The 26,607-nt window shown below is 49.4% G+C and overlaps 1 protein-coding gene and 3 pseudogenes across 1 annotated transcript in view; 1 reads left to right on the top strand and 3 right to left on the bottom strand.

The window, feature by feature from the left end:
* Positions 1-26,607, top strand: part of LOC136645974 (cytochrome P450 2J2-like) — a 249,571-nt gene that overhangs the window by 23,527 nt on the left and 199,437 nt on the right. The gene's annotated exons all lie outside the window — the stretch shown is intronic.
* Positions 2,586-2,705, bottom strand: LOC136646492 (5S ribosomal RNA; annotated as a pseudogene).
* LOC136646491 (5S ribosomal RNA) lies at positions 10,640-10,759 on the bottom strand (annotated as a pseudogene).
* Positions 18,695-18,814, bottom strand: LOC136646490 (5S ribosomal RNA; annotated as a pseudogene).

The raw sequence follows: 26,607 nt of genomic DNA, 5'->3' as shown, positions 1-26,607 counted from the left end.
CACTCCCGAATCGGCCTTTTCAGCCACACTAGACGCTGTCCCAGAACCACAATTCAGAGCGTGATACCATAGTCTTTCGAGACTGAAGGTTGCCAACAATGACGATGACATACACAAGTATAATACATACTAGAACAAACACATTCCTAGATTAGCCAATTATGATGTCAGATAAGATCTATTGTATACTTTATTATAAGTAGTGAACTATATAAGGAGTCAGTAAAAGAAAACAGGGAGTAGTAGCAATACCTCTGATGAAACGAGAAGCTGCTTCAGAAAGAGCATTCAGCCTGCCCAGCTGTGCAGATACAGGAAGACAGAGAGAGAGAGAGAGAGAGAGAGAGAGAGAGAGAGAAGAGCCATGGCAATCTGGTGGGAATTGGTATTGTTGATCATTCCGATTCCGTGGCTGATTCTGCACTTCCTGAAACAACTCTGGGAATCCAGACTGTACCCTCCGGGCCCTCCTAGACTTCCCTTCACTGGAAATCTGTGGTGGTTTGGGTTCAAGTTTTCTGCTGATACTTTGGCAAAGGTATGTCTCAGTTGAGTAAGAGAAAGAGGGGAGAGTCCTGGTAAAGCATAAGAACAGGTGGTTTCCCTGCCACTTACGTTCTGTGAGTGGTCATCTATGGGCACCATATGGTCTGAGTGCACATGAGAGAGGCAGCTTTGCTGAAGCCAGGCTGACCTAGGTCTGCTCAGCATTGGACCTGGGAATTCCATGTATGCTGAGTTCCATGGTTGAAGACAGGTGCAAGATAAAGGTAATAACTAAAAATGTGCATTCTGCACCTGAGCAGAGCACACTTTGGGAACATTCAAGTGCAGAATGTTCACCCCTTGTCTATTCAAGGGATCACTCTCTTTATGAAGAACTCTGATAAGCCTTCCAGAAGAAGCGGTGTCCCTTCACAGAAACATCAAAATGCAAATTCAAACATGGATCTGGTACTTTGCACTGAAGGGGAAGGTGGAGATCTGTGGACAAGGGAGCCAATGTCGGTTTTTTGTCACTGACAGATCATTAGCAAGTGAAGGTGAGACAACTGGGGCTCAGGGGCTCTGCAACAGTGCAGAGAACAAGTTTGGATGGGCTTCTAGGCTGCCCTCAAGTGCTTCTAAGTGACACGGCTGTTTGGTCAAAACCTGCGTTGACCTCTGCATCTCTCCCTGTTTAACTAGAGCCACCCAAGGGGCACAGAGAGGCCTGATCCAAAGGATTGCTAAAGCCGTTGTGATACTGCTTGTTTCCATAGTCAGTCCTGGATGCCATAGTTTTGCATGCAAAGCATGTGATCTACCACTGAGCGATGTCCAGCACTTCTTCTGGAGAAGAATACGGAGGTTTTAGCGATTCACTGCTTTGTGTTGGAGTGATTACAGATTTGAAAAAGTGGCTTCTTTGTTTTGGAGGCCATTCAAATCCAGGAGTGGACGAATTTAGGGTGCTTGTAGTGCCTTCTGCCACCACCAGCATCTCATTCTCTTAGCTGTGGAGTTCTACTTTGATCAGCCCAGCTTAGACCCTTTTCCTTCTCTTCTCCTCATTGCTACAGCTCTTGGGTTCTCTGTTTCCATGAAATTCAGAACTGGGGTTTGGTTCACTTCCAGCAGGATTGCTGAACAGTGCAGTCCCATTTTGAAGTGCTGGATGAAATGTTTTTGAGAAAGCTCCATGTGTGTTTGACCTTTGACAAAGGCCCTATCCCTGGGCAGGAAATAGGGATGTTGCCTTCTCAGGTTTGCCCTGACGCACATCATGCATGTTGTAAAATGTTCAACTTTTCCGGAAGCCAAGTTCTAATACGCATGTCAGGTGTATTTTCTCCCATGTGAATCTGCCTGGTTACAGAGGTGTTCTTGAGATGCCTTTTCCTGTCTGCCTGCTGAGGTGGGAAGCGGCAACCAGGGGATAGGAACAGGGTCTTCTCAGTTGTCGCGTTCGGAACTTGGAACGCTTTTCTGGCAGCCATGAGGTGATTTTGTCACTGCAAAACTGAAACAGTTTCGACTTAATGCAGGGACTGAAAGAGGAGTGTGCTGAGGCCAGCACACAATGGTGGGCACCCAGGAGGGTAGCTGTAGCATTACTGACCTGGCAGATGCTGCATTCTGGCCAAATCAGAGCAGGGTCAGGGTGGGGCAAGAGAGGAGGAGGGTGCCAACAATGCCGACAAGGACAGGCAGCACCAGGTGTTCTTGACAAAGTGCATTATGTCCCCTACCTAGTTGTTGTCCTGTGATGAAATTAAATCCTTTTCATGCTAACTCCCAAGTCCTAAATAGGTCTGGGCTACTAGAGTACAGGTTGAACCTACTAGTCTTCCTTCCTTCCTTAAAAATCCGCAGTTTCAAATCCGCAGTAAGTCTTTGCAGGGGTGGGGGAGGAAGCAGCAGGGGAAGGCAGCGATGCAATCCCCAGGATCGCATCACTCAGGGGGCTGCAGGGACTGGGACACACTCACCAGTCCCTGCAGCAGCCGTCCCTGTGTATGGGGAGCGCCTGCAGGGTGCCTGAGGTCAGGGAAAGGGATAGTGGCTTTGGTTGGCAACCTTCAGTCTCAAAAGACTATGGTATAAGCCTACAGCACCAGGTATTCCCAGGAGGTCTCCCATCCAAGTACTAACCAGGCCTGACCCTGCTTAGCTTCCGAGATCAGACAAGATCAGGCATGTGCAGGGCGACAGTGAGTGGAGCCTCCGCAAAAGCAGAAGCGGAGCACAATCACCCCACTCTCCCTTTCCCTGACCTGGGGAGCCCTGCAGGCGCTTGCACAGAGCTGCCCTCACACAGGGAAGGCTGCTGCAGGGACTGGAGGGTGCACCCCAGTCCCTGCAGCCCCGTCAGAAGGGAAAGCGGAGCAATCGTGCTCTGCTTCCAGTTTTGCGGAGTGGGGCGCGATCACTCCGCTTTCACTTTTCCTGACCTGGGGAGCCCTGCCGAAGGTGGTGCAGGGCTCCCCGCACCCCTGGGAGGCTACAGGAGGCTTGGGCAAGTGCACCCAAGCCCCTGCAGGCCCCCTGAGCGGTGCGATCCTGTGGATTGCGCCGCTGCCTTCCTCCTGTCTCCTGGCTGCCCCCACCCCTTAAGGGGGCAGAGGCCAGGACCCACAGGCTGGGGCGTTGTGACACCTCAGTTTGAATACCACTGGCCTAATGATTGATTTGTTTGCCTGCTGATCACCAAAGAGCTGAATCTGTGAAGGGCCTCTGGGAGTGATTGGCTGCACTGTTCTGATCTTTGGGAGGGCAAGGTAGGGTCAGTAGACAGGGCAGGGTAAATGAAGGGAGCCAATAAGAGAAGAGGAACATCCTAAGAATTGGAGAAGTGTTGGGTGTGGTGATCTACCATTGCCCCGCACCCACTGGTTCTTTTGCTGTACCTTTTGATAGAATAAAGATATTTCAATGCAGTTTTTTCATTGCATTCTGCATGAAATTACACATTGATTGATACATAACATGATGTTATTATTTTTACAAAATGTGATTTTGGTCACTAGTGGTGACCAGTGGCAGCACCAGGAGTTCTTGACAAAGAGGATTACGTCCCATATCTGGTTGTTGTCCTGTGATGAAATAGAATTCTTTTCACGGCAACTCCCAAGTCCTTGATAGGACTGGGCTACTGCAGTGGCATCACTGGGGTTCGCATCACCCGGTGCGGGAGGCCAGTGCGTCACCCCTATGCTGTAGGCAGGGCAACACCCCAGGTGGTGGGTGTGGTGATCTAGGCAGGGACTGAAAGAGGAGTGTGCTGAGGCCAGCACACAATGGTGGGCACCCAGGAGGGTAGCTGTAGCATTACTGACCTGGCAGATGCTGCATTCTGACCAAATCAGAGCAGGGTCAGGATGGGGCAAGAGAGGAGGAGGAGTGTGCCAACAATGCCGACAAGGACAGGCAGCACCAGGAGTTCTTGACAAAGAGGATTACGTCCCCTATCTGGTTGTTGTCCTGTGATGAAATTAAATCCTTTTCATGCTAACTCCCAAGTCCTAAATAGGTCTGGGCTACTAGAGTACAGGTTGAACCTACTAGTCATTCTTTCTTCCTTATTTTTATACCTCCCTTTCTCCAAGCACCTCATGCTTCTGTACATGGTTCCTTCCCTCTTACCCCTGTCAGGTAGATGAGGCTGAGAGAGAGTGACTGGCCCAAGGTCACCCAGGAAGCTTCATGGCTGAGTAGGGATTTGAACCCGGATCTTCCGGGTCTCCAACCAGAACCACCATATTACCTGGCTTTGCAAATACTGTGAGAAAATAATTAAATATATGTCTGTCTGTGCTGCAAAAGGACAGAGGGGAGGGTGCCTTCCCAGGAACTTCACGGTTACTGCACCCATGATGGAAGGGCCCCTGCACAAAACACTTGCAACACAGAAGTGGGAGTGTGACTGCACCCATGATCACTCAAAGCACCCTGGTTTTCTCTTTCATGGTCTCTGTGACCAGTGAAAAGTTATGTTAGGAGAACAGCCTCTGAAAAGTAGCGCCAGTTCTATGTCAGATTACAGACATTAAAAAACCCGGAACACAATGCGTCAGATGTGGACCACCTCAAGCTCCTGGGCCATAGGTTGCCTACACCTGGCCTAGACAATGGTTCCTGCCCAGAAAACCATTCACATGGTTGCATTTTCCCCATTCACCTCCAGTGGATGCTGGAGGGACAATCAGCAATGGACAGATAAGCTTTGTTCAGGACTGTAATGAACACAGCCACATTCACATTGTTCTGCCAATTTCATGACAGTTCCTGGCTTCAGATCTTACTGCTGATCAGAGGCAGGAAATCAGGAAATATCCCCATGTTTAACCTAATTTCCTCACCTGTAACTGTAATAAATAAATAAATAAATAAAATAATAAAAATAAGGAAATCAGGAAATAGGTCAGGCCCTGGATCTTCCCACAGGCAAGGTCAGTGTGTGGACTTCTCCACTGGCAAGGAGGATGCCATGTGGCTATTGTTTTACCGGGACTAGACTCTCTGCACCAGGGAATCTCCTTGCTCCAATCCACATCTCAGCCAAGTTGCTGCTGTGGAGGTGCTGGTGGCAAAGGGAGGGGTGAAGATCCGCATCCCAGCCACCCTAACCAGTGACATCTTACACAGAAACAGGGTTCTCTAGTTGAGTGAAGGGTCCCCATTCAGCAGGGTTGGTAGCAACGGTTACAGAATTCCAGGAGAATTAGCAAGTCAGACTCCTCTGTCCTTCTCCCAACCCAGCAAGGCAGCTTCAGTTCCCAAACCAGCCCAGGAATGGGAATGATGAGGTTAAAAGTAATCTGCATAATCAAAGGCTACCTGCAGTTGACCTTCTGCTACCTTTGCGAAGTCTTCCCGATTTCAAAGGCAAAAGGTGAATTTAAACTCTAGTTTGAAATGTGCCCAGTCAGTGCATCCAGTGTGGATGTCTTTAGTAACTGCTTAATCACAGCCACTTCCAAAGGTGTGGAGAAATTCCTTTACCCTGAAAAGGAACAGTAACTGCAGACTGATCAGCACACGGACACTTGACCAGGGCGCGGCCTGCCTGGCCCTGACTCCACTGCTGTGCGTGAGCAATAATTGCGCTGGGAGTGTCATCAGAGCTCATCCTCTTACAATCGTTGGTAAATGGCAGCTTATCTCATTTTCATATACTTGTGCCCAATGAAATTAACACCTTGCATGCATTAATATTAAATTAATTAATAACGTGGCCTGCCGCTTATGTGCATTAGTTTACTTGTGGGGGTGGAACAAGAACCCACATATGCAGAACTGATGTGAAAAGGAACTCCGTCTTGTAGCCCCATCCTACTAACTCTCAATGGGGGGCTCACTGCATCTTGCAGGGGTGTTTTGAGCAGCGAAGACCTCCTCACGGTAAGGGAATATTTGCTCCCTCGCCCGGGGTAAGATCTCACAGTCCAGTTGGATCGACTCAGACCTGCATCAGCTGTATAGCTGGTGCAAGTCCAAGAGGACCTGGGCCTGGGGATCAAAGCCGTGAAGGGGATAGCATAGCGGTGGTGCCACTGCCACAGATACTGCTCCACTCCCAGTCTTGATCCAGCCCTCCCCCGTTCTCCTCCTCATTCCTCCCCCTCCCTGCCCAGTTCTACCCACCCCCTGCTTCCCTCCCACCCGACCACCCACCCGCCACACAGACTCGCTGGTGCTGGGGAGCATCGATGGGCTGCCGTTGCACTGCTGTGGCTGCTTTTGGCCCAGCTGCACAAAATATTCCTGATTCCTTCAGGTCAAGTGCTGAGGCTTTGGCATGTTCCGCTGATACAGAAGCCAAGTTTGAGCTTTGAGGAACTGCGTTCACCTCTTGCCACTGACACTGGAAGCATGAGAAGGACTCTCAGCAGCAGAAACACTCGGCACATTATCCAGGACTTTTACGTAGTATGGAAAGTTCTCCTCGTGGCGGCATCGACTCTGGAAGTCTTCATTGCTGCAGGTTCACAGCTTGGATCCTCAGCATCAGTATCTTTCTCTCCATTGTGCATCAGCAATTTTTCCAAATTCTAGCAAGCCTGAAGTACATCTTCAGGAGATTTTTTGTTGCTGCTGTATATATAGAATAGGAAGCCAAATGGGGAATTGTATTGGAGCTGATAGAATCTCTCTTCAACAGAGAGCTTAATAGCATAGACAGCATAGTAGAAACCTTTTTGAATTTCAAGCTTGGACTTTGCAGTGCCTCTTCTGGGGCTACACACTCAAACTGGTTGTTCTCCTTTTCCTAATTTGTTCTGTCTCATAGTTTGGTTGTATGTCTGGCTCATTTGCAATCTCAGGTCCTGATCCTAACGGGCACACGCCGGTGCTCTGGCTCCACTTCTGTTGGTGGTTGTCATAAAAGTGCTGTAAAGCACTTTCCCACCAGCTGGAGACACCCAGCACTGGTGGAAGGCCATCGCCAGTTGATGCTGAGTCTCAGTGCCCGAAGGATGCTTTGGTGGACCACTGGGGGGTGAATGGTGAACCTAAAAGGTTCATGTCATCAAAGATCTCTATCAAAGCATCATAGATATTACCAGGATGCTATCTCTGTGCTTTCAATACATCGATCCAGATCACCAATCTTGTTCCATTGAGGCCCAACCCTTTCCAACTTTCCAGCAATTCAGCCTTGAGGATGCCTATGTGACAGCCCCCACTGCCCCAGGATGCAGCACACACCCCACTAACACAGTTGCATCAGTGCTGGAAAGTTGGATAGGATTGGGTCTCAATGGCTTAACAGTATTAGCCCTACGTACGAAGAAAACACAGGATGTGGACTCACTTCCCTGCATTACAATCTCTGCGCATGAACTGGAGGTTGTCCATGACTTTGTGTACCTTGGCTCAATGATCTCCGACACTCTTTCTCTCAATAGTGAGCTAAACAAACGCATCGGTAAAGCAGCTACCACGTTTTCCAGACTCACAAAGAGAGTCTGGTCCAACAAGAAGCTGACAGAACATACCAAGATCCAGGTCTACAGAGCTTGCGTCCTGAGTACACTTCTATACTGCAGCGAGTCATGGACTCTTCGCTCACAACAGGAGAGGAAACTGAACGCTTTGCACATGCGCTGCCTCCGACGCATCCTCGGCATCACCTGGCAGGACAAAGTTCCAAACAACACAGTCCTGGAAAAAGCTGGAATCCCTAGCATGTATGCACTGCTGAAACAGAGACGCCTGCGTTGGCTCGGTCATGTCATGAGAGTGGATGATGGCTGGATCCCAAAGGATCTCCTCTATGGAGAACTCATGCAGGGAAAGTGCCCTACAGGTAGACCACAGCTGCGATACAAAGACATCTGCAGGAGGGATCTGAAGGCCTTAGGAGTGGACCTCAACAGGTGGGAAACCCTGGCCTCTGAGCGGCCTGCTTGGAGGCAGGCTGTGCAGCATGGCCTTTCCCAGTTTTCCCAGCACTGTTTTCCCAGTGAAGCGACACTTGGCCAACAGACCGAGGCAAAGAGGCAAAGTAGGAAGGCGCATAGCCATGGAGTCAGACCAGGGACAGACTGCACTTGCTCCCAGTGTGGAAGGGATTGTCACTCCCGAATTGGCCTTTTCAGCCACACTAGACGCTGTCCCAGAACCACAATTCAGAGCGTGATACCATAGTCTTTCGAGACTGAAGGTTGCCAACAATGACGATGACATACACAAGTATAATACATACTAGAACAAACACATTCCTAGATTAGCCAATTATGATGTCAGATAAGATCTATTGTATACTTTATTATAAGTAGTGAACTATATAAGGAGTCAGTAAAAGAAAACAGGGAGTAGTAGCAATACCTCTGATGAAACGAGAAGCTGCTTCAGAAAGAGCATTCAGCCTGCCCAGCTGTGCAGATACAGGAAGACAGAGAGAGAGAGAGAGAGAGAGAGAAGAGCCATGGCAATCTGGTGGGAATTGGTATTGTTGATCATTCTGATTCCGTGGCTGATTCTGCACTTCCTGAAACAACTCTGGGAATCCAGACTGTACCCTCCGGGCCCTCCTAGACTTCCCTTCATTGGAAATCTGTGGTGGTTTGGGTTCAAGTTTTCTGCTGATACTTTGGCAAAGGTATGTCTCAGTTGAGTAAGAGAAAGAGGGGAGAGTCCTGGTAAAGCATAAGAACAGGTGGTTTCCCTGCCACTTACGTTCTGTGAGTGGTCATCTATGGGCACCATATGGTCTGAGTGCACATGAGAGAGGCAGCTTTGCTGAAGCCAGGCTGACCTAGGTCTGCTCAGGATTGGACCTGGGAATTCCATGTATGCTGAGTTCCATGGTTGAAGACAGGTGCAAGATAAAGGTAATAACTAAAAATGTGCATTCTGCACCTGAGCAGAGCACACTTTGGGAACATTCAAGTGCAGAATGTTCACCCCTTGTCTATTCAAGGGATCACTCTCTTTATGAAGAACTCTGATAAGCCTTCCAGAAGAAGCGGTGTCCCTTCACAGAAACATCAAAATGCAAATTCAAACATGGATCTGGTACTTTGCACTGAAGGGGAAGGTGGAGATCTGTGGACAAGGGAGCCAATGTCGGTTTTTTGTCACTGACAGATCATTAGCAAGTGAAGGTGAGACAACTGGGGCTCAGGGGCTCTGCAACAGTGCAGAGAACAAGTTTGGATGGGCTTCTAGGCTGCCCTCAAGTGCTTCTAAGTGACACGGCTGTTTGGTCAAAACCTGCGTTGACCTCTGCATCTCTCCCTGTTTAACTAGAGCCACCCAAGGGGCACAGAGAGGCCTGATCCAAAGGATTGCTAAAGCCGTTGTGATACTGCTTGTTTCCATAGTCAGTCCTGGATGCCATAGTTTTGCATGCAAAGCATGTGATCTACCACTGAGCGATGTCCAGCACTTCTTCTGGAGAAGAATACGGAGGTTTTAGCGATTCACTGCTTTGTGTTGGAGTGATTACAGATTTGAAAAAGTGGCTTCTTTGTTTTGGAGGCCATTCAAATCCAGGAGTGGACGAATTTAGGGTGCTTGTAGTGCCTTCTGCCACCACCAGCATCTCATTCTCTTAGCTGTGGAGTTCTACTTTGATCAGCCCAGCTTAGACCCTTTTCCTTCTCTTCTCCTCATTGCTACAGCTCTTGGGTTCTCTGTTTCCATGAAATTCAGAACTGGGGTTTGGTTCACTTCCAGCAGGATTGCTGAACAGTGCAGTCCCATTTTGAAGTGCTGGATGAAATGTTTTTGAGAAAGCTCCATGTGTGTTTGACCTTTGACAAAGGCCCTATCCCTGGGCAGGAAATAGGGATGTTGCCTTCTCAGGTTTGCCCTGACGCACATCATGCATGTTGTAAAATGTTCAACTTTTCCGGAAGCCAAGTTCTAATACGCATGTCAGGTGTATTTTCTCCCATGTGAATCTGCCTGGTTACAGAGGTGTTCTTGAGATGCCTTTTCCTGTCTGCCTGCTGAGGTGGGAAGCGGCAACCAGGGGACAGGAACAGGGTCTTCTCAGTTGTCGCGTTCGGAACTTGGAACGCTTTTCTGGCAGCCATGAGGTGATTTTGTCACTGCAAAACTGAAACAGTTTTGACTTAATGCAGGGACTGAAAGAGGAGTGTGCTGAGGCCAGCACACAATGGTGGGCACCCAGGAGGGTAGCTGTAGCATTACTGACCTGGCAGATGCTGCATTCTGGCCAAATCAGAGCAGCGTCAGGGTGGGGCAAGAGAGGAGGAGGGTACCAACAATGCCGACAAGGACAGGCAGCACCAGGTGTTCTTGACAAAGTGCATTATGTCCCCTACCTAGTTGTTGTCCTGTGATGAAAATTAAATCCTTTTCATGCTAACTCCCAAGTCCTAAATAGGTCTGGGCTACTAGAGTACAGGTTGAACCTACTAGTCTTCCTTCCTTCCTTCCTTAAAAATCCGCAGTTTCAAATCCGCAGTAAGTCTTTGCAGGGGTGGGGGAGGAAGCAGCAGGGGAAGGCAGCGATGCAATCCCCAGGATCGCATCACTCAGGGGGCTGCAGGGACTGGGACACACTCACCAGTCCCTGCAGCAGCCGTCCCTGTGTATGGGGAGCGCCTGCAGGGTGCCTGAGGTCAGGGAAAGGGATAGTGGCTTTGGTTGGCAACCTTCAGTCTCAAAAGACTATGGTATAAGCCTACAGCACCAGGTATTCCCAGGAGGTCTCCCATCCAAGTACTAACCAGGCCTGACCCTGCTTAGCTTCCGAGATCAGACAAGATCAGGCATGTGCAGGGCGACAGTGAGTGGAGCCTCCGCAAAAGCAGAAGCGGAGCACAATCACCCCACTCTCCCTTTCCCTGACCTGGGGAGCCCTGCAGGCGCTTGCACAGAGCTGCCCTCACACAGGGAAGGCTGCTGCAGGGACTGGAGGGTGCACCCCAGTCCCTGCAGCCCCGTCAGAAGGGAAAGCGGAGCAATCGTGCTCTGCTTCCAGTTTTGCGGAGTGGGGCGCGATCACTCCGCTTTCACTTTTCCTGACCTGGGGAGCCCTGCCGAAGATTGTGCAGGGCTCCCTGCACCCCTGGGAGGCTACAGGAGGCTTGGGCAAGTGCACCCAAGCCCCTGCAGGCCCCCTGAGCGGTGCGATCCTGTGGATTGCGCCGCTGCCTTCCTCCTGTCTCCTGGCTGCCCCCACCCCTTAAGGGGGCAGAGGCCAGGACCCACAGGCTGGGGCGTTGTGACACCTCAGTTTGAATACCACTGGCCTAATGATTGATTTGTTTGCCTGCTGATCACCAAAGAGCTGAATCTGTGAAGGGCCTCTGGGAGTGATTGGCTGCACTGTTCTGATCTTTGGGAGGGCAAGGTAGGGTCAGTAGACAGGGCAGGGTAAATGAAGGGAGCCAATAAGAGAAGAGGAACATCCTAAGAATTGGAGAAGTGTTGGGTGTGGTGATCTACCATTGCCCCGCACCCACTGGTTCTTTTGCTGTACCTTTTGATAGAATAAAGATATTTCAATGCAGTTTTTTCATTGCATTCTGCATGAAATTACACATTGATTGATACATAACATGATGTTATTACTTTTACAAAATGTGATTTTGGTCACTAGTGGTGACCAGTGGCAGCACCAGGAGTTCTTGACAAAGAGGATTACGTCCCATATCTGGTTGTTGTCCTGTGATGAAATAGAATTCTTTTCACGGCAACTCCCAAGTCCTTGATAGGACTGGGCTACTGCAGTGGCATCACTGGGGTTCGCATCACCCGGTGCGGGAGGCCAGTGCGTCACCCCTATGCTGTAGGCAGGGCAACACCCCAGGTGGTGGGTGTGGTGATCTAGGCAGGGACTGAAAGAGGAGTGTGCTGAGGCCAGCACACAATGGTGGGCACCCAGGAGGGTAGCTGTAGCATTACTGACCTGGCAGATGCTGCATTCTGACCAAATCAGAGCAGGGTCAGGATGGGGCAAGAGAGGAGGAGGAGTGTGCCAACAATGCCGACAAGGACAGGCAGCACCAGGAGTTCTTGACAAAGAGGATTACGTCCCCTACCTGGTTGTTGTCCTGTGATGAAATTAAATCCTTTTCATGCTAACTCCCAAGTCCTAAATAGGTCTGGGCTACTAGAGTACAGGTTGAACCTACTAGTCATTCTTTCTTCCTTATTTTTATACCTCCCTTTCTCCAAGCACCTCATGCTTCTGTACATGGTTCCTTCCCTCTTACCCCTGTCAGGTAGATGAGGCTGAGAGAGAGTGACTGGCCCAAGGTCACCCAGGAAGCTTCATGGCTGAGTAGGGATTTGAACCCGGATCTTCCGGGTCTCCAACCAGAACCACCATATTACCTGGCTTTGCAAATACTGTGAGAAAATAATTAAATATATGTCTGTCTGTGCTGCAAAAGGACAGAGGGGAGGGTGCCTTCCCAGGAACTTCACGGTTACTGCACCCATGATGGAAGGGCCCCTGCACAAAACACTTGCAACACAGAAGTGGGAGTGTGACTGCACCCATGATCACTCAAAGCACCCTGGTTTTCTCTTTCATGGTCTCTGTGACCAGTGAAAAGTTATGTTAGGAGAACAGCCTCTGAAAAGTAGCACCAGTTCTATGTCAGATTACAGACATTAAAAAACCCGGAACACAATGCGTCAGATGTGGACCACCTCAAGCTCCTGGGCCATAGGTTGCCTACACCTGGCCTAGACAATGGTTCCTGCCCAGAAAACCATTCACATGGTTGCATTTTCCCCATTCACCTCCAGTGGATGCTGGAGGGACAATCAGCAATGGACAGATAAGCTTTGTTCAGGACTGTAATGAACACAGCCACATTCACATTGTTCTGCCAATTTCATGACAGTTCCTGGCTTCAGATCTTACTGCTGATCAGAGGCAGGAAATCAGGAAATATCCCCATGTTTAACCTAATTTCCTCACCTGTAACTGTAATAAATAAATAAATAAATAAAATAATAAAAATAAGGAAATCAGGAAATAGGTCAGGCCCTGGATCTTCCCACAGGCAAGGTCAGTGTGTGGACTTCTCCACTGGCAAGGAGGATGCCATGTGGCTATTGTTTTACCGGGACTAGACTCTCTGCACCAGGGAATCTCCTTGCTCCAATCCACATCTCAGCCAAGTTGCTGCTGTGGAGGTGCTGGTGGCAAAGGGAGGGGTGAAGATCCGCATCCCAGCCACCCTAACCAGTGACATCTTACACAGAAACAGGGTTCTCTAGTTGAGTGAAGGGTCCCCATTCAGCAGAGTTGGTAGCAACGGTTACAGAATTCCAGGAGAATTAGCAAGTCAGACTCCTCTGTCCTTCTCCCAACCCAGCAAGGCAGCTTCAGTTCCCAAACCAGCCCAGGAATGGGAATGATGAGGTTAAAAGTAATCTGCATAATCAAAGGCTACCTGCAGTTGACCTTCTGCTACCTTTGCGAAGTCTTCCCGATTTCAAAGGCAAAAGGTGAATTTAAACTCTAGTTTGAAATGTGCCCAGTCAGTGCATCCAGTGTGGATGTCTTTAGTAACTGCTTAATCACAGCCACTTCCAAAGGTGTGGAGAAATTCCTTTACCCTGAAAAGGAACAGTAACTGCAGACTGATCAGCACACGGACACTTGACCAGGGCGCGGCCTGCCTGGCCCTGACTCCACTGCTGTGCGTGAGCAATAATTGCGCTGGGAGTGTCATCAGAGCTCATCCTCTTACAATCGTTGGTAAATGGCAGCTTATCTCATTTTCATATACTTGTGCCCAATGAAATTAACACCTTGCATGCATTAATATTAAATTAATTAATAACGTGGCCTGCCGCTTATGTGCATTAGTTTACTTGTGGGGGTGGAACAAGAACCCACATATGCAGAACTGATGTGAAAAGGAACTCCGTCTTGTAGCCCCATCCTACTAACTCTCAATGGGGGGCTCACTGCATCTTGCAGGGGTGTTTTGAGCAGCGAAGACCTCCTCACGGTAAGGGAATATTTGCTCCCTCGCCCGGGGTAAGATCTCACAGTCCAGTTGGATCGACTCAGACCTGCATCAGCTGTATAGCTGGTGCAAGTCCAAGAGGACCTGGGCCTGGGGATCAAAGCCGTGAAGGGGATAGCATAGCGGTGGTGCCACTGCCACAGATACTGCTCCACTCCCAGTCTTGATCCAGCCCTCCCCCGTTCTCCTCCTCATTCCTCCCCCTCCCTGCCCAGTTCTACCCACCCCCTGCTTCCCTCCCACCCGACCACCCACCCGCCACACAGACTCGCTGGTGCTGGGGAGCATCGATGGGCTGCCGTTGCACTGCTGTGGCTGCTTTTGGCCCAGCTGCACAAAATATTCCTGATTCCTTCAGGTCAAGTGCTGAGGCTTTGGCATGTTCCGCTGATACAGAAGCCAAGTTTGAGCTTTGAGGAACTGCGTTCACCTCTTGCCACTGACACTGGAAGCATGAGAAGGACCCTCAGCAGCAGAAACACTCGGCACATTATCCAGGACTTTTACGTAGTATGGAAAGTTCTCCTCGTGGCGGCATCGACTCTGGAAGTCTTCATTGCTGCAGGTTCACAGCTTGGATCCTCAGCATCAGTATCTTTCTCTCCATTGTGCATCAGCAATTTTTCCAAATTCTAGCAAGCCTGAAGTACATCTTCAGGAGATTTTTTGTTGCTGCTGTATATATAGAATAGGAAGCCAAATGGGGAATTGTATTGGAGCTGATAGAATCTCTCTTCAACAGAGAGCTTAATAGCATAGACAGCATAGTAGAAACCTTTTTGAATTTCAAGCTTGGACTTTGCAGTGCCTCTTCTGGGGCTACACACTCAAACTGGTTGTTCTCCTTTTCCTAATTTGTTCTGTCTCATAGTTTGGTTGTATGTCTGGCTCATTTGCAATCTCAGGTCCTGATCCTAACGGGCACACGCCGGTGCTCTGGCTCCACTTCTGTTGGTGGTTGTCATAAAAGTGCTGTAAAGCACTTTCCCACCAGCTGGAGACACCCAGCACTGGTGGAAGGCCATCGCCAGTTGATGCTGAGTCTCAGTGCCCGAAGGATGCTTTGGTGGACCACTGGGGGGTGAATGGTGAACCTAAAAGGTTCATGTCATCAAAGATCTCTATCAAAGCATCATAGATATTACCAGGATGCTATCTCTGTGCTTTCAATACATCGATCCAGATCACCAATCTTGTTCCATTGAGGCCCAACCCTTTCCAACTTTCCAGCAATTCAGCCTTGAGGATGCCTATGTGACAGCCCCCACTGCCCCAGGATGCAGCACACACCCCACTAACACAGTTGCATCAGTGCTGGAAAGTTGGATAGGATTGGGTCTCAATGGCTTAACAGTATTAGCCCTACGTACGAAGAAAACACAGGATGTGGACTCACTTCCCTGCATTACAATCTCTGCGCATGAACTGGAGGTTGTCCATGACTTTGTGTACCTTGGCTCAATGATCTCCGACACTCTTTCTCTCAATAGTGAGCTAAACAAACGCATCGGTAAAGCAGCTACCACGTTTTCCAGACTCACAAAGAGAGTCTGGTCCAACAAGAAGCTGACAGAACATACCAAGATCCAGGTCTACAGAGCTTGCGTCCTGAGTACACCTCTATACTGCAGCGAGTCATGGACTCTTCGCTCACAACAGGAGAGGAAACTGAACGCTTTGCACATGCGCTGCCTCCGACGCATCCTCGGCATCACCTGGCAGGACAAAGTTCCAAACAACACAGTCCTGGAAAAAGCTGGAATCCCTAGCATGTATGCACTGCTGAAACAGAGACGCCTGCGTTGGCTCGGTCATGTCATGAGAGTGGATGATGGCTGGATCCCAAAGGATCTCCTCTATGGAGAACTCATGCAGGGAAAGTGCCCTACAGGTAGACCACAGCTGCGATACAAAGACATCTGCAGGAGGGATCTGAAGGCCTTAGGAGTGGACCTCAACAGGTGGGAAACCCTGGCCTCTGAGCGGCCTGCTTGGAGGCAGGCTGTGCAGCATGGCCTTTCCCAGTTTTCCCAGCACTGTTTTCCCAGTGAAGCGACACTTGGCCAACAGACCGAGGCAAAGAGGCAAAGTAGGAAGGCGCATAGCCATGGAGTCAGACCAGGGACAGACTGCACTTGCTCCCAGTGTGGAAGGGATTGTCACTCCCGAATCGGCCTTTTCAGCCACACTAGACGCTGTCCCAGAACCACAATTCAGAGCGTGATACCATAGTCTTTCGAGACTGAAGGTTGCCAACAGTGACGATGACATACACAAGTATAATACATACTAGAACAAACACATTCCTAGATTAGCCAATTATGATGTCAGATAAGATCTATTGTATACTTTATTATAAGTAGTGAACTATATAAGGAGTCAGTAAAAGAAAACAGGGAGTAGTAGCAATACCTCTGATGAAACGAGAAGCTGCTTCAGAAAGAGCATTCAGCCTGCCCAGCTGTGCAGATACAGGAAGACAGAGAGAGAGAGAGAGAGAGAGAGAGAAGAGCCATGGCAATCTGGTGGGAATTGGTATTGTTGATCATTCCGATTCCGTGGCTGATTCTGCACTTCCTGAAACAACTCTGGGAATCCAGACTGTACCCTCCGGGCCCTCCTAGACTTCCCTTCATTGGAAATCTGTGGTGGTTTGGGTTCAAGTTTTCTGCTGATACTTTGGCAAAGGTATGTCTCAGTTGAGTAAGAGAAAGAGGGGAGAGTCCTGGTAAAGCATAAGAACAGGTGGTTTCCCTGCCACTTACGTTCTGTGAGTGGTCATCTATGGGCACCATATGGTCTGAGTGCACATGAGAGAGGCAGCTTTGCTGAAGCCAGGCTGACCTAGGTCTGCTCAGCATTGGACCTGGGAATTCCATGTATGCTGAGTTCCATGGTTGAAGACAGGTGCAAGATAAAGGTAATAACTAAAAATGTGCATTCTGCACCTGAGCAGAGCACACTTTGGGAACATTCAAGTGCAGAATGTTCACCCCTTGTCTATTCAAGGGATCACTCTCTTTATGAAGAACTCTGATAAGCCTTCCAGAAGAAGCGGTGTCCCTTCACAGAAACATCAAAATGCAAATTCAAACATGGACCTGGTACTTTGCACTGAAGGGGAAGGTGGAGATCTGTGGACAAGGGAGCCAATGTCGGTTTTTTGTCACTGACAGATCATTAGCAAGTGAAGGTGAGACAACTGGGGCTCAGGGGCTCTGCAACAGTGCAGAGAACAAGTTTGGATGGGCTTCTAGGCTGCCCTCAAGTGCTTCTAAGTGACACGGCTGTTTGGTCAAAACCTGCGTTGACCTCTGCATCTCTCCCTGTTTAACTAGAGCCACCCAAGGGGCACAGAGAGGCCTGATCCAAAGGATTGCTAAAGCCGTTGTGATACTGCTTGTTTCCATAGTCAGTCCTGGATGCCATAGTTTTGCATGCAAAGCATGTGATCTACCACTGAGCGATGTCCAGCACTTCTTCTGGAGAAGAATACGGAGGTTTTAGCGATTCACTGCTTTGTGTTGGAGTGATTACAGATTTGAAAAAGTGGCTTCTTTGTTTTGGAGGCCATTCAAATCCAGGAGTGGACGAATTTAGGGTGCTTGTAGTGCCTTCTGCCACCACCAGCATCTCATTCTCTTAGCTGTGGAGTTCTACTTTGATCAGCCCAGCTTAGACCCTTTTCCTTCTGTTCTCCTCATTGCTACAGCTCTTGGGTTCTCTGTTTCCATGAAATTCAGAACTGGGGTTTGGTTCACTTCCAGCAGGATTGCTGAACAGTGCAGTCCCATTTTGAAGTGCTGGATGAAATGTTTTTGAGAAAGCTCCATGTGTGTTTGACCTTTGACAAAGGCCCTATCCCTGGGCAGGAAATAGGGATGTTGCCTTCTCAGGTTTGCCCTGACGCACATCATGCATGTTGTAAAATGTTCAACTTTTCCGGAAGCCAAGTTCTAATACGCATGTCAGGTGTATTTTCTCCCATGTGAATCTGCCTGGTTACAGAGGTGTTCTTGAGATGCCTTTTCCTGTCTGCCTGCTGAGGTGGGAAGCGGCAACCAGGGGACAGGAACAGGGTCTTCTCAGTTGTCGTGTTCGGAACTTGGAACGCTTTTCTGGCAGCCATGAGGTGATTTTGTCACTGCAAAACTGAAACAGTTTCGACTTAATGCAGGGACTGAAAGAGGAGTGTGCTGAGGCCAGCACACAATGGTGGGCACCCAGGAGGGTAGCTGTAGCATTATTGACCTGGCAGATGCTGCATTCTGGCCAAATCAGAGCAGGGTCAGGGTGGGGCAAGAGAGGAGGAGGGTGCCAACAATGCCGACAAGGACAGGCAGCACCAGGTGTTCTTGACAAAGTGCATTATGTCCCCTACCTAGTTGTTGTCCTGTGATGAAATTAAATCCTTTTCATGCTAACTCCCAAGTCCTAAATAGGTCTGGGCTACTAGAGTACAGGTTGAACCTACTAGTCTTCCTTCCTTCCTTCCTTAAAAATCCGCAGTTTCAAATCCGCAGTAAGTCTTTGCAGGGGTGGGGGAGGAAGCAGCAGGGGAAGGCAGCGATGCAATCCCCAGGATCGCATCACTCAGGGGGCTGCAGGGACTGGGACACACTCACCAGTCCCTGCAGCAGCCGTCCCTGTGTATGGGGAGCGCCTGCAGGGTGCCTGAGGTCAGGGAAAGGGATAGTGGCTTTGGTTGGCAACCTTCAGTCTCAAAAGACTATGGTATAAGCCTACAGCACCAGGTATTCCCAGGAGGTCTCCCATCCAAGTACTAACCAGGCCTGACCCTGCTTAGCTTCCGAGATCAGACAAGATCAGGCATGTGCAGGGCGACAGTGAGTGGAGCCTCCGCAAAAGCAGAAGCGGAGCACAATCACCCCACTCTCCCTTTCCCTGACCTGGGGAGCCCTGCAGGCGCTTGCACAGAGCTGCCCTCACACAGGGAAGGCTGCTGCAGGGACTGGAGGGTGCACCCCAGTCCCTGCAGCCCCGTCAGAAGGGAAAGCGGAGCAATCGTGCTCTGCTTCCAGTTTTGCGGAGTGGGGCGCGATCACTCCGCTTTCACTTTTCCTGACCTGGGGAGCCCTGCCGAAGGTGGTGCAGGGCTCCCCGCACCCCTGGGAGGCTACAGGAGGCTTGGGCAAGTGCACCCAAGCCCCTGCAGGCCCCCTGAGCGGTGCGATCCTGTGGATTGCGCCGCTGCCTTCCTCCTGTCTCCTGGCTGCCCCCACCCCTTAAGGGGGCAGAGGCCAGGACCCACAGGCTGGGGCGTTGTGACACCTCAGTTTGAATACCACTGGCCTAATGATTGATTTGTTTGCCTGCTGATCACCAAAGAGCTGAATCTGTGAAGGGCCTCTGGGAGTGATTGGCTGCACTGTTCTGATCTTTGGGAGGGCAAGGTAGGGTCAGTAGACAGGGCAGGGTAAATGAAGGGAGCCAATAAGAGAAGAGGAACATCCTAAGAATTGGAGAAGTGTTGGGTGTGGTGATCTACCATTGCCCCGCACCCACTGGTTCTTTTGCTGTACCTTTTGATAGAATAAAGATATTTCAATGCAGTTTTTTCATTGCATTCTGCATGAAATTACACATTGATTGATACATAACATGATGTTATTATTTTTACAAAATGTGATTTTGGTCACTAGTGGTGACCAGTGGCAGCACCAGGAGTTCTTGACAAAGAGGATTACGTCCCATATCTGGTTGTTGTCCTGTGATGAAATAGAATTCTTTTCACGGCAACTCCCAAGTCCTTGATAGGACTGGGCTACTGCAGTGGCATCACTGGGGTTCGCATCACCCGGTGCGGGAGGCCAGTGCGTCACCCCTATGCTGTAGGCAGGGCAACACCCCAGGTGGTGGGTGTGGTGATCTAGGCAGGGACTGAAAGAGGAGTGTGCTGAGGCCAGCACACAATGGTGGGCACCCAGGAGGGTAGCTGTAGCATTACTGACCTGGCAGATGCTGCATTCTGACCAAATCAGAGCAGGGTCAGGATGGGGCAAGAGAGGAGGAGGAGTGTGCCAACAATGCCGACAAGGACAGGCAGCACCAGGAGTTCTTGACAAAGAGGATTACGTCCCCTATCTGGTTGTTGTCCTGTGATGAAATTAAATCCTTTTCATGCTAACTCCCAAGTCCTAAATAGGTCTGGGCTACTAGAGTACAGGTTGAACCTACTAGTCATTCTTTCTTCCTTATTTTTATACCTCCCTTTCTCCAAGCACCTCATGCTTCTGTACATGGTTCCTTCCCTCTTACCCCTGTCAGGTAGATGAGGCTGAGAGAGAGTGACTGGCCCAAGGTCACCCAGGAAGCTTCATGGCTGAGTAGGGATTTGAACCCGGATCTTCCGGGTCTCCAACCAGAACCACCATATTACCTGGCTTTGCAAATACTGTGAGAAAATAATTAAATATATGTCTGTCTGTGCTGCAAAAGGACAGAGGGGAGGGTGCCTTCCCAGGAACTTCACGGTTACTGCACCCATGATGGAAGGGCCCCTGCACAAAACACTTGCAACACAGAAGTGGGAGTGTGACTGCACCCATGATCACTCAAAGCACCCTGGTTTTCTCTTTCATGGTCTCTGTGACCAGTGAAAAGTTATGTTAGGAGAACAGCCTCTGAAAAGTAGCGCCAGTTCTATGTCAGATTACAGACATTAAAAAACCCGGAACACAATGCGTCAGATGTGGACCACCTCAAGCTCCTGGGCCATAGGTTGCCTACACCTGGCCTAGACAATGGTTCCTGCCCAGAAAACCATTCACATGGTTGCATTTTCCCCATTCACCTCCAGTGGATGCTGGAGGGACAATCAGCAATGGACAGATAAGCTTTGTTCAGGACTGTAATGAACACAGCCACATTCACATTGTTCTGCCAATTTCATGACAGTTCCTGGCTTCAGATCTTACTGCTGATCAGAGGCAGGAAATCAGGAAATATCCCCATGTTTAACCTAATTTCCTCACCTGTAACTGTAATAAATAAATAAATAAATAAAATAATAAAAATAAGGAAATCAGGAAATAGGTCAGGCCCTGGATCTTCCCACAGGCAAGGTCAGTGTGTGGACTTCTCCACTGGCAAGGAGGATGCCATGTGGCTATTGTTTTACCGGGACTAGACTCTCTGCACCAGGGAATCTCCTTGCTCCAATCCACATCTCAGCCAAGTTGCTGCTGTGGAGGTGCTGGTGGCAAAGGGAGGGGTGAAGATCCGCATCCCAGCCACCCTAACCAGTGACATCTTACACAGAAACAGGGTTCTCTAGTTGAGTGAAGGGTCCCCATTCAGCAGAGTTGGTAGCAACGGTTACAGAATTCCAGGAGAATTAGCAAGTCAGACTCCTCTGTCCTTCTCCCAACCCAGCAAGGCAGCTTCAGTTCCCAAACCAGCCCAGGAATGGGAATGATGAGGTTAAAAGTAATCTGCATAATCAAAGGCTACCTGCAGTTGACCTTCTGCTACCTTTGCGAAGTCTTCCCGATTTCAAAGGCAAAAGGTGAATTTAAACTCTAGTTTGAAATGTGCCCAGTCAGTGCATCCAGTGTGGATGTCTTTAGTAACTGCTTAATCACAGCCACTTCCAAAGGTGTGGAGAAATTCCTTTACCCTGAAAAGGAACAGTAACTGCAGACTGATCAGCACACGGACACTTGACCAGGGCGCGGCCTGCCTGGCCCTGACTCCACTGCTGTGCGTGAGCAATAATTGCGCTGGGAGTGTCATCAGAGCTCATCCTCTTACAATCGTTGGTAAATGGCAGCTTATCTCATTTTCATATACTTGTGCCCAATGAAATTAACACCTTGCATGCATTAATATTAAATTAATTAATAACGTGGCCTGCCGCTTATGTGCATTAGTTTACTTGTGGGGGTGGAACAAGAACCCACATATGCAGAACTGATGTGAAAAGGAACTCCGTCTTGTAGCCCCATCCTACTAACTCTCAATGGGGGGCTCACTGCATCTTGCAGGGGTGTTTTGAGCAGCGAAGACCTCCTCACGGTAAGGGAATATTTGCTCCCTCGCCCGGGGTAAGATCTCACAGTCCAGTTGGATCGACTCAGACCTGCATCAGCTGTATAGCTGGTGCAAGTCCAAGAGGACCTGGGCCTGGGGATCAAAGCCGTGAAGGGGATAGCATAGCGGTGGTGCCACTGCCACAGATACTGCTCCACTCCCAGTCTTGATCCAGCCCTCCCCCGTTCTCCTCCTCATTCCTCCCCCTCCCTGCCCAGTTCTACCCACCCCCTGCTTCCCTCCCACCCGACCACCCACCCGCCACACAGACTCGCTGGTGCTGGGGAGCATCGATGGGCTGCCGTTGCACTGCTGTGGCTGCTTTTGGCCCAGCTGCACAAAATATTCCTGATTCCTTCAGGTCAAGTGCTGAGGCTTTGGCATGTTCCGCTGATACAGAAGCCAAGTTTGAGCTTTGAGGAACTGCGTTCACCTCTTGCCACTGACACTGGAAGCATGAGAAGGACTCTCAGCAGCAGAAACACTCGGCACATTATCCAGGACTTTTACGTAGTATGGAAAGTTCTCCTCGTGGCGGCATCGACTCTGGAAGTCTTCATTGCTGCAGGTTCACAGCTTGGATCCTCAGCATCAGTATCTTTCTCTCCATTGTGCATCAGCAATTTTTCCAAATTCTAGCAAGCCTGAAGTACATCTTCAGGAGATTTTTTGTTGCTGCTGTATATATAGAATAGGAAGCCAAATGGGGAATTGTATTGGAGCTGATAGAATCTCTCTTCAACAGAGAGCTTAATAGCATAGACAGCATAGTAGAAACCTTTTTGAATTTCAAGCTTGGACTTTGCAGTGCCTCTTCTGGGGCTACACACTCAAACTGGTTGTTCTCCTTTTCCTAATTTGTTCTGTCTCATAGTTTGGTTGTATGTCTGGCTCATTTGCAATCTCAGGTCCTGATCCTAACGGGCACACGCCGGTGCTCTGGCTCCACTTCTGTTGGTGGTTGTCATAAAAGTGCTGTAAAGCACTTTCCCACCAGCTGGAGACACCCAGCACTGGTGGAAGGCCATCGCCAGTTGATGCTGAGTCTCAGTGCCCGAAGGATGCTTTGGTGGACCACTGGGGGGTGAATGGTGAACCTAAAAGGTTCATGTCATCAAAGATCTCTATCAAAGCATCATAGATATTACCAGGATGCTATCTCTGTGCTTTCAATACATCGATCCAGATCACCAATCTTGTTCCATTGAGGCCCAACCCTTTCCAACTTTCCAGCAATTCAGCCTTGAGGATGCCTATGTGACAGCCCCCACTGCCCCAGGATGCAGCACACACCCCACTAACACAGTTGCATCAGTGCTGGAAAGTTGGATAGGATTGGGTCTCAATGGCTTAACAGTATTAGCCCTACGTACGAAGAAAACACAGGATGTGGGCTCACTTCCCTGCATTACAATCTCTGCGCATGAACTGGAGGTTGTCCATGACTTTGTGTACCTTGGCTCAATGATCTCCAACACTCTTTCTCTCAATAGTGAGCTAAACAAACGCATCGGTAAAGCAGCTACCACGTTTTCCAGACTCACAAAGAGAGTCTGGTCCAACAAGAAGCTGACAGAACATACCAAGATCCAGGTCTACAGAGCTTGCGTCCTGAGTACACTTCTATACTGCAGCGAGTCATGGACTCTTCGCTCACAACAGGAGAGGAAACTGAACGCTTTGCACATGCGCTGCCTCCGACGCATCCTCGGCATCACCTGGCAGGACAAAGTTCCAAACAACACAGTCCTGGAAAAAGCTGGAATCCCTAGCATGTATGCACTGCTGAAACAGAGACGCCTGCGTTGGCTCGGTCATGTCATGAGAGTGGATGATGGCTGGATCCCAAAGGATCTCCTCTATGGAGAACTCATGCAGGGAAAGTGCCCTACAGGTAGACCACAGCTGCGATACAAAGACATCTGCAGGAGGGATCTGAAGGCCTTAGGAGTGGACCTCAACAGGTGGGAAACCCTGGCCTCTGAGCGGCCTGCTTGGAGGCAGGCTGTGCAGCATGGCCTTTCCCAGTTTTCCCAGCACTGTTTTCCCAGTGAAGCGACACTTGGCCAACAGACCGAGGCAAAGAGGCAAAGTAGGAAGGCGCATAGCCATGGAGTCAGACCAGGGACAGACTGCACTTGCTCCCAGTGTGGAAGGGATTGTCACTCCCGAATCGGCCTTTTCAGCCACACTAGACGCTGTCCCAGAACCACAATTCAGAGCGTGATACCATAGTCTTTCGAGACTGAAGGTTGCCAACAATGACGATGACATACACAAGTATAATACATACTAGAACAAACACATTCCTAGATTAGCCAATTATGATGTCAGATAAGATCTATTGTATACTTTATTATAAGTAGTGAACTATATAAGGAGTCAGTAAAAGAAAACAGGGAGTAGTAGCAATACCTCTGATGAAACGAGAAGCTGCTTCAGAAAGAGCATTCAGCCTGCCCAGCTGTGCAGATACAGGAAGACAGAGAGAGAGAGAGAGAGAGAGAGAGAGAGAGAGAAGAGCCATGGCAATCTGGTGGGAATTGGTATTGTTGATCATTCCGATTCCGTGGCTGATTCTGCACTTCCTGAAACAACTCTGGGAATCCAGACTGTACCCTCCGGGCCCTCCTAGACTTCCCTTCACTGGAAATCTGTGGTGGTTTGGGTTCAAGTTTTCTGCTGATACTTTGGCAAAGGTATGTCTCAGTTGAGTAAGAGAAAGAGGGGAGAGTCCTGGTAAAGCATAAGAACAGGTGGTTTCCCTGCCACTTACGTTCTGTGAGTGGTCATCTATGGGCACCATATGGTCTGAGTGCACATGAGAGAGGCAGCTTTGCTGAAGCCAGGCTGACCTAGGTCTGCTCAGCATTGGACCTGGGAATTCCATGTATGCTGAGTTCCATGGTTGAAGACAGGTGCAAGATAAAGGTAATAACTAAAAATGTGCATTCTGCACCTGAGCAGAGCACACTTTGGGAACATTCAAGTGCAGAATGTTCACCCCTTGTCTATTCAAGGGATCACTCTCTTTATGAAGAACTCTGATAAGCCTTCCAGAAGAAGCGGTGTCCCTTCACAGAAACATCAAAATGCAAATTCAAACATGGATCTGGTACTTTGCACTGAAGGGGAAGGTGGAGATCTGTGGACAAGGGAGCCAATGTCGGTTTTTTGTCACTGACAGATCATTAGCAAGTGAAGGTGAGACAACTGGGGCTCAGGGGCTCTGCAACAGTGCAGAGAACAAGTTTGGATGGGCTTCTAGGCTGCCCTCAAGTGCTTCTAAGTGACACGGCTGTTTGGTCAAAACCTGCGTTGACCTCTGCATCTCTCCCTGTTTAACTAGAGCCACCCAAGGGGCACAGAGAGGCCTGATCCAAAGGATTGCTAAAGCCGTTGTGATACTGCTTGTTTCCATAGTCAGTCCTGGATGCCATAGTTTTGCATGCAAAGCATGTGATCTACCACTGAGCGATGTCCAGCACTTCTTCTGGAGAAGAATACGGAGGTTTTAGCGATTCACTGCTTTGTGTTGGAGTGATTACAGATTTGAAAAAGTGGCTTCTTTGTTTTGGAGGCCATTCAAATCCAGGAGTGGACAAATTTAGGGTGCTTGTAGTGCCTTCTGCCACCACCAGCATCTCATTCTCTTAGCTGTGGAGTTCTACTTTGATCAGCCCAGCTTAGACCCTTTTCCTTCTCTTCTCCTCATTGCTACAGCTCTTGGGTTCTCTGTTTCCATGAAATTCAGAACTGGGGTTTGGTTCACTTCCAGCAGGATTGCTGAACAGTGCAGTCCCATTTTGAAGTGCTGGATGAAATGTTTTTGAGAAAGCTCCATGTGTGTTTGACCTTTGACAAAGGCCCTATCCCTGGGCAGGAAATAGGGATGTTGCCTTCTCAGGTTTGCCCTGACGCACATCATGCATGTTGTAAAATGTTCAACTTTTCCGGAAGCCAAGTTCTAATACGCATGTCAGGTGTATTTTCTCCCATGTGAATCTGCCTGGTTACAGAGGTGTTCTTGAGATGCCTTTTCCTGTCTGCCTGCTGAGGTGGGAAGCGGCAACCAGGGGACAGGAACAGGGTCTTCTCAGTTGTCGTGTTCGGAACTTGGAACGCTTTTCTGGCAGCCATGAGGTGATTTTGTCACTGCAAAACTGAAACAGTTTCGACTTAATGCAGGGACTGAAAGAGGAGTGTGCTGAGGCCAGCACACAATGGTGGGCACCCAGGAGGGTAGCTGTAGCATTATTGACCTGGCAGATGCTGCATTCTGGCCAAATCAGAGCAGGGTCAGGGTGGGGCAAGAGAGGAGGAGGGTGCCAACAATGCCGACAAGGACAGGCAGCACCAGGTGTTCTTGACAAAGAGCATTACGTCCCCTACCTGGTTGTTGTCCTGTGATGAAATTAAATCCTTTTCATGCTAACTCCCAAGTCCTAAATAGGTCTGGGCTACTAGAGTACAGGTTGAACCTACTAGTCTTCCTTCCTTCCTTCCTTAAAAATCCGCAGTTTCAAATCCGCAGTAAGTCTTTGCAGGGGTGGGGGAGGAAGCAGCAGGGGAAGGCAGCGATGCAATCCCCAGGATCGCA

This window comes from Tiliqua scincoides, chromosome 3 (assembly GCF_035046505.1).
Source record: "Tiliqua scincoides isolate rTilSci1 chromosome 3, rTilSci1.hap2, whole genome shotgun sequence".
Classification (NCBI taxonomy): Eukaryota; Metazoa; Chordata; class Lepidosauria; order Squamata; family Scincidae; genus Tiliqua; species Tiliqua scincoides.
The sequence above is the reverse complement of the archived record's forward strand: the minus strand, read 5'-3'. Positions and strand labels throughout refer to the sequence as shown.